Source organism: Carlito syrichta, unplaced genomic scaffold (genome assembly GCF_000164805.1).
Source record: "Carlito syrichta isolate Samal-C Ts95f unplaced genomic scaffold, Tarsius_syrichta-2.0.1 Scaffold287941, whole genome shotgun sequence".
In the NCBI taxonomy this organism is placed as follows: domain Eukaryota; kingdom Metazoa; phylum Chordata; class Mammalia; order Primates; family Tarsiidae; genus Carlito; species Carlito syrichta.
This window is the reverse complement of record NW_007232037.1, coordinates 88,015-95,996: the sequence shown is the minus strand read 5'-3', so window position 1 is coordinate 95,996 and position 7,982 is coordinate 88,015. Positions and strand designations below refer to the sequence as shown.

At 37.8% G+C, this 7,982-nt stretch overlaps 1 pseudogene; it reads left to right on the top strand.

Moving 5' to 3' along the window:
- Nucleotides 1-499: 499 nt before the first annotated feature.
- LOC103255224 lies at nucleotides 500-1,403 on the top strand (annotated as a pseudogene).
- Nucleotides 1,404-7,982: the final 6,579 nt, after the last annotated feature.

Below are 7,982 nucleotides of genomic sequence, written 5' to 3'. Positions count from 1 at the left end.
CGACCTGCTGGGCTCAGGTAATCCTTTCGCCTCAGCCTTCCAAGTAGCTGGAACTACAGGCACACACCACTATGCCCGGTTAGTTTTTGTGGCTTATTGTAGAGAAGCGGTCTCACCAAGTTGCCCAGGTTGGTCTCAAACCCCTGGACTCAGGCAGTCTTCTCATCTCAGCCTCCCAAAGTGCTGGGATTACAGGCTGAACCACCATGCCCAGCTGAGCCTCATATTTGAATATATTCTTTCGAATAGATTCATTATTCATTATTATTATATAAGTTTTTCATTATTATTATTATTATTATATGTTTTTCATTATTATTATATAAGTTTTGGTGATGTGGAATCAGTGATCCTTGATGTTAGTATGTAATTGTCTTACAGCATCATGAATTGAGCCCATATTAAACAGAAAACTTAATCAACTTTCCGCGCTACCCACAGAGGGGTCCATACGGCGTTGTTCTCAATTCCCGTCATAACTTAGAAGGAAACTTTCACAATGTCCGGAGCCCTTGATGTCCTGCAAATGAAGGAGGAGGATGTCCTCAAATTTCTTGCAGCAGGCACCCACTTAGGTGGTACCAACCTTGACTTCCAAATGGAACAGTACATCTATAAAAGGAAGAGTGATGGCATCTACATTATAAATCTGAAGAGGAACTGGGAGAAGCTTCTGCTTGCAGCTCGTGCCATTGTTGCCATTGGAAACCCTGCTGATATCTTCCAGGAATACTGGCCAGCGGGCTGTGCTGAAGTTTGCTGCTGCCACTGGAGCCACTCCTATCGCTGGTCACTTCACTCCTGGAACCTTCACCAACCAGATCCAGGGAGCCTTCCGGGAGCCCCGTCTGCTGGTGGTTACTGATCCCAGGGCTGACCACCAGCTTCTCACAGAGGCATCTTATGCTAACCTGCCCACCATTGCTCTGTGTAACACAGACTCTCCTCTGCTGTGTCGACATTGCCATCCCATGCAACAATAAGGGAGCTCACTCAGTGGGTCTGATGTGGTGGATGCTGGCTCGGGAAGTTCTGTGCATGCGTGGCACCATCTCCCGTGAACACCCGTGGGAGGTTATGCCCAATCTCTACTTCTACAGAGATCCTGAAGAGATTGAAAAGGAAGAGCAGGCTGCTGCGAAAAAGCTGTGACCAAAGAAGAACTTCAGGGTGAATGGACTGCTCCAGCTCCTGAGTTCACTGCTACGCAGCCTGAAGTTGCAGACTGGTCTGAAGGTGTGCAGGTGCCCTCCACGCCAATTCAGCAGTTTCCTACTGAAGACTGGAGTGCTCAGCCTGCCACAGAAGACTGGTCTGCAGCTCCCACTGCTCAGGCCACTGAATCGGTAGGGACAACCACTGAGTGGTCTTAACCTCTTAAGCAACACAGGCTCTTAAGCAACATGGAAATAAGGCTGGCGGAAAATAAACTTGTTTCTAAGGGAAAAAAACAAAAGAAAACTTAATCAATGTCTAACTAACTACTCACCCAACCAGCTGTTCCCATCTCTCTCACTATCCTTGGGTCTCCCTATTCCCAGAGATACACTGATGTTGAAAAAAGGACATTGATAACCCTATGATGGGTTATAAGTGTTCAAATGAAAAGAATAGTCACATAACTCTCACTTTAAATCAAAAGCTAGAAATGATCAAGCTTAGTGAAGGTATGTCAAAAGCCAAGACAGGCCTCTCACACCAAGTAGTCAGTCAAGTCGTAAATGCAGAGGAAAAGTTATTGAAGGAAATTAAAGTGCTACTCCAGTGAACACAAAATGGCAAGAAAGTGAAGCAGCCTTAATGGTGATATGGAGAAACTTTTAATGGACTGAATAAAAGATCAAGCCAGCCTGATCTTAAGCCAAAGCCTAATCCAGAGCAAGGTCCTAACTCTCTTAAATTCTGTGAAGGCTGAGAGTTCAGGACGCTGCAGAAGAAAAGCTGGAAGTTAGCAAAGATTGGTTCATGAGGTTTAAGAAAAGAAGCTATTTCCATAACACAAAAGTACAAGGTGAAACAGCAGGTGCTAGAAGTTACAGCAAGTCATCCAGAAGATGATGATGGTGGCTACACTAAACATCATATGTAGATGAAACTGACTTCTGTTGGAAGAAGATGACATCTAGGACTTTCATACCTAGACAAGAGAAGTCAATACCTAGCTTTAAAGATTCAAAGGACAGAATGACTCTCTTGCTAGGGGCTAATGAAGGTGGTGACTTTAAGTTGAAGACAATGCTCATTTACCATTCTGAAAATTATGCTAAATCTACCCTGTGCTATAGGAATGGAAAAACAAAACCTGGATAAAAAGCACATTTGTTTACAGTATGGATGACTGAATTATTTTAAGCCCACTGTTGAGACCTACTGCTCAGGAAAAAAGATTCCTTCTAAAACACTACTGCTCATTTACAATGCAACTTTGGTTAAGAGTTCTGATGAAAATATACAAGAAGATGAATATTGTTTTCATGTTTGCTAACATAACATTCAGTCTGTAGCCCATGGGTCAAGGAGTAATTTCAACTTTCAAGTCTTATTAGTTAAGAAATACATTTAGTAGGGCTGAAGCTGCCATACATAGTGATCCTGTTGATGGATCTAGGCAAAATCATTTAAAAACCTTCTGGAAAGAATTTACCATTTTAAATGCCATTAAGAACATTTTTGATTTCACGGGTGGAGGTCAACATTTCAACATTAACATAAATTTGGAAGAAGCTGATTCTAACCCTTATGAATAACTTAGAGGGGTTCAAGACTTCAGTGTAGGAGGAAACTGCAGATGTGGTGGAAATAGCAGAACTAGAATTAGAAGCAGAGACTACAGGTGGGACGAAATTGCTGCAATCTTATAATAAAACTTGAATGGATGAGGAATTGCTTCTCATGGATGAGCAAAGAAAGTAGTTTCTTGGGATGGAAGCTACTCGTGGTAAAGATGCTGTGAATACTGTGGAAAGGATAGCAAAGGACATTCCACCAGCAAAACGATTATGACTTGCTTAAGGACTGAATGATTGTTAGCCAGATTAGATTGTTGGCCAGACTGTTAGCCGGAGACAGATTAAAAGGAAAAGGATGAGAAAATATACCATGTAACTATACATAACACTGTTAAGGTTATACTCATATCAGAAAAAGTAGACATCAGAGAGTAACATCAGAGATGAAGAGAGATATTTCATAAATACATAAGAATTAATTCTTCAAGATCTAAGTGAGTATGCTCCTAATTATATAAATCCTAATTACATGAAGCAAAATTGATATAAATAAGAGGAAAAATAGAAAAAATTCATATAGTTTTCACAAAATTCGACAAAGCTAGACCAAAAAAATCAAATAAAAATTAGATTTGAACAGCACTATGAAAAAACTTGACCTCATTGATATTTGCAGAATTCTGCAACAATCACAAAATAAACATTTTTTTTTTCAAGTGAACATGTGAGATCATATGCTGGCCATAAAGGAACTTTTAATATATTTCAAAGGACTGAAACCACAGTGATTGTGTTCTCTGACCATAATGGAATTAATTTAGAAATCATCAAAAAATTATAATGATAAAATACCCAAATATTTGCAAAGTAATGTCATTCTAAAAAATCTGGACTTTATCCTGAATTAACAGTGGAACTAGTCAAGAATTTTATGTTAAGGAGATGATACCGTCAGATTCAAGTTTTGAAAAAAATAACTTTCACAGAGTATAGAAAAAGAAGAAGAATGACTACATTTTTTAAAAAAAGGTTACTGCCATTCTTCATGTAAGAAATAAGGAAAAACTGCTCCAAGGCAGTTGAAAGGAAATAACAGAAGATTCTAGATATTTTCAAATGCAGAATCAAGAAAACTTGGAGATCAATTAATTACATGCAATCTACAAAGCTGGGTAGTCCTAATTTGGATAGCTGAATAAATAAGAATGCTATGTATGGAGACAGAAGAAAAACAGGAAGAAACAGTTTTTGCTGGCTATGGGAACCAGAAAACACAAGTGTGCATTTCAGGTTCTACTTTCAATGCAAGAACATCAATTCTAACAGCCATGATTTCTTACTGTTTGGTTTAGGGATGTAATCTATCCCTCTGTCCCAGCTCATTTCATTTTCAGGTTTCTCCTTGTCTGCTACTGTGGGTTCTGCACCCTGGTGCCTGCTTTTCCATTTGATCAGTTGCTCTTCCTCTACTCAAGTGTTCATTGGGATACCCATAACTTGGATCTGTTTTTCAGCTCATTCTTTAAGTTTAGCAACGAAGTCTTTGAACTGTTTCTGGGCTTGAGCCATGTGCCCTGAGGACTCTGTTCCTTGTGTCTGCTCTTGGGTTCCCAGGCACTCCAAGTACAGATGGCACACACTTGTAATCCTATCTAGCGGGAGGCTGAGCCCAGGAGTTGGAGGCTTCAGTGAGCTATGACTGTGCCACTGCACTCTAGTCTTGGCAACAGAGTGAAACGAAACAAAACGAAACAAACAAAACAAAACAAAAAATAGGAGCCCTTAATATGATAGAGTCCTTCAGGGACATCTATGAATCCACTGAGATTGTGGGTAAAATTCTATGTTATGTATGCATGTATGTTATTGAGGTAGGGATCCACAGGTTTCATCAGATTCTCAAAAAAGTTCCTGCCGGGCTCGGTGGCTCAGCCTGTAATCCCGCGCCTTTGGGAGGCTGAGGTGAGTGGATTGCCTGAGCCTGCGGGTTCGAGACCCACCTGGGCAGCAAGACCTCATCTCTACAATAAATCAAAAAATCAGTTGGGCGTGGTAGCACATGCCTGTAATTCCAGCTACTTGGAAGGCTGAGGCGGAAGGATCACCGGAGCCCAGCAGGCGAGGCTGCGGTGGCCGGGAGCAGCCACTGCACTCCGGTCTGGGCGACCAAGTGAGACTCCAACTCAAAAAAAACAACAACAACAAAAAAAGTTCCTAAGTCTAAAAAGGTTAAGAACCTATAGAGAAAGCTGAAGACGTAACCTAGAGAGTATTATTTACTGAAATGTGCTATAATTTTGGGACTATGGTGGGAAAGGATGTGGAATATGTTAGTGTGTCATTTCCAATTTACTGTGTGAGTCATGGTAACCATAAAGCACATGATTTTCTATTCATTATGCCTCTAAAATGTGCTGAATAATCATTACTTCCAGGCTACCCAGAACTGTATAAAAAGCAGTAATTTTGGCCTAGAAATATTAATTCTATAATCCCAGTCAAAATGTTATTTTTCTCCCCCATCACCTCATAAATAAGGGAACACTTTCCCCAGTCACCTTTGTTCTCTTGAGTTCATCTCATATCACAGTTGAAAATCAAAATCCCTTTCCAAGTATTACTTTATAAAACCTCATGATCATCAATGCTGGATATATTAGCATCCAAGTTACTTCAGACAAAAAAAGCTTTGAAGATACAAAGGATTTAGTTTTCAATAAGGCCTACAGAACCCAACCTCACAAAACAAGAATGTCAGCTTTCATGTATTACTACAAAGGGCTCAAAATACAATTATAATTCAAATTTTATCTTTGCTTTCTCAAAGTTATTTGTCACTTCAGAGATAGGCAGAGACAGGAAAAAAAAGGTGTTTTCTTCCCCCAGTGTGTACTTTGAAATCCTTTCAAAACCGCTAGTGTATGAAATAAATTCTTTAGTCACATGGATTCAAACCACAGCATTCCCAATCTACCACTCAAGAAAGTGAAGGATAATCTAGCCAAGCGCACTTGCATGTAGGAAAACTATAATGTCTACTGTCTGGGAAACCTCAAAATATCATTTGTACATGTATCATGGCTTATAAAAAACCCTTTCAGTACTATGCAAAGAAGAAAGCTATGAATTACCAATTATAAGGAGATTATCAAGGACTCTGAAAGTAGGATGCTATACTGATATATGCTTCATTTTAGCAGATTGTAGTTCACAAAACTTTAATACATACAAAAGTTTTTAAACACTTAAAGACAGTTTATAAAGGAATATATACATATAACTAATAACTGGAAAATGTTCAACTATGTTAATTGATAAAATCTATTATAATTAACAAAAATCTAATATAAGATCACCTGCATTATACTGATAGTTCAAAGGGTTTTTTTTTAAATTTATCAACATATATCAAGCACTTAAAAAAATCTCAGTTTGACCTTGCTTAAATCCACTTTTATTAGTCTACTCTTAAAAAAAAAAAAAAAACACCTGAAATTTAGCATGTGCAGAGATGGTCACTGCTGTATAATTTGTCAATGAGAAAATAGTAAACAATAAAAGATGAATGAATGGTAAAATGAATGACAGAACATCTCCAGGGAAATATATTTTATTTGTTCATTTACTCATTCATTTACAACTGTTTCAGAAAGGGTTTAGGGTGGCTTATATGAAGATACACAACATAAACAGTAAAACAAATTTAAAAAGCATGGATACAAAATTTTGTGTGTATAAAAGTAAAACTACAAGATATGTAATCTTACCTTTGTTTAACATAATATAAAGAAGGAGCGGAAATGCATCAAAATATTAAGAATGGTACGTATCTGGGTAATGTTATAGGTGATTTGTATTCTCTTAACTTTTATAAGTTTTATATAATGAATTTATGTTTTTTTTTGTTTGTTTGTTTGTTTGAGTTGGAGTCTCACTCCATCACCCAGACTGGAGTGCAGTGGCTGCTCCCAGCCACCACAGCCTGGACCTGCTGGGCTCCGGCAATCCTTCCACCTCAGCCTTCCGAGTAGCCGGAACTACAGGCACACGCTACCACGCCCGGCTGATTTTTTTATTTATTGTAGAGATGAGGTCTTGCCAAGTTGCCCAGGTGGGTCTCGAACCCGCCGGCTCAGGCAATCCACTCACCTCAGCCTCCCAAAGCACTGGGATTACAGGCTGAGCCACCAAGCCTGGCTGAGTTTATGTTTTTATAGTAAAAATATTTTCTTATATGAAAGGATAAAAAGGTAGTGATTATTCAAAAAATTAAAAATCTGCCTTCATACATGATAGTTCAAACTTTTTAAACAAAGAATTATTTAAAAAGAAAGAAGACAGTTCTTTCTATACATTTGCTAATGATGAATTGGAAAAGGGAAATCAAAGTAACACTTAAGAAAAAGATATTAGCATGAAAATTAGCCTCATGATATAAATTTGTCATAAATTTGTTTGTCAATTAAAGGTGTCAAAGGCAGAATAAAGAGATGATTTATTATAAGATTGTAGGGAGGAAAGGACACTGACATAAACAAGAGAATACCAGAGAAAGTCAAGGAATTTCAATCTTGAAATCACTCAGTGAACTTATGCTAACATGGTTGTCTTGTTTGAACTTGTTTTGAAAAAAGAATAGGAGAAGAGGGGAATGGACAGCTACAGTTTAATGGATACAGAGTTTCAGTTTGGAAAGATGAAAAAAATTCTGGAGATGGATAGTAGTGACAGTTGCACAACAATGTGAATATACTTAATGTCAGTGCATTGTACACTTAAAAATTGTTAAGATGGTAAATTTTATGTTATGTACACTTTACCAATTTTTTTTTAAAAAAAGAATGTATGAGGTCTGATTTGAAATAGACTCATCTGGTAGGCTATATATTCAGATTAGCTCCTTGAGTTTTCAGCACTTTCTGAAACAGTATTTTGTAAAGATGTGAGCATATCTCACTAAAAGAAAAACCATAATTTAATTAAATAGCAACTTTCTCCTAATCAGAGGGCTAGTATATTGTATCTGTTTAGTAATTCTTCTGATGTAGCCAATGTTTAGCTTTTAGGTATCAAGAAATTGTTCCTCAACAAACAAAGTTTTAAAAGTAAAGTAGTCACTGAATTTAGAGAAAAAGGAAACTAGAAGTCACTAATAATTCTGGTCTTTATGCACATTTGTAGTAATCAGCTATAACAATAAATCTCCCAACAGTGAAAACCATTCCTAGAAACTGGTCAAAATACATGAGAAAA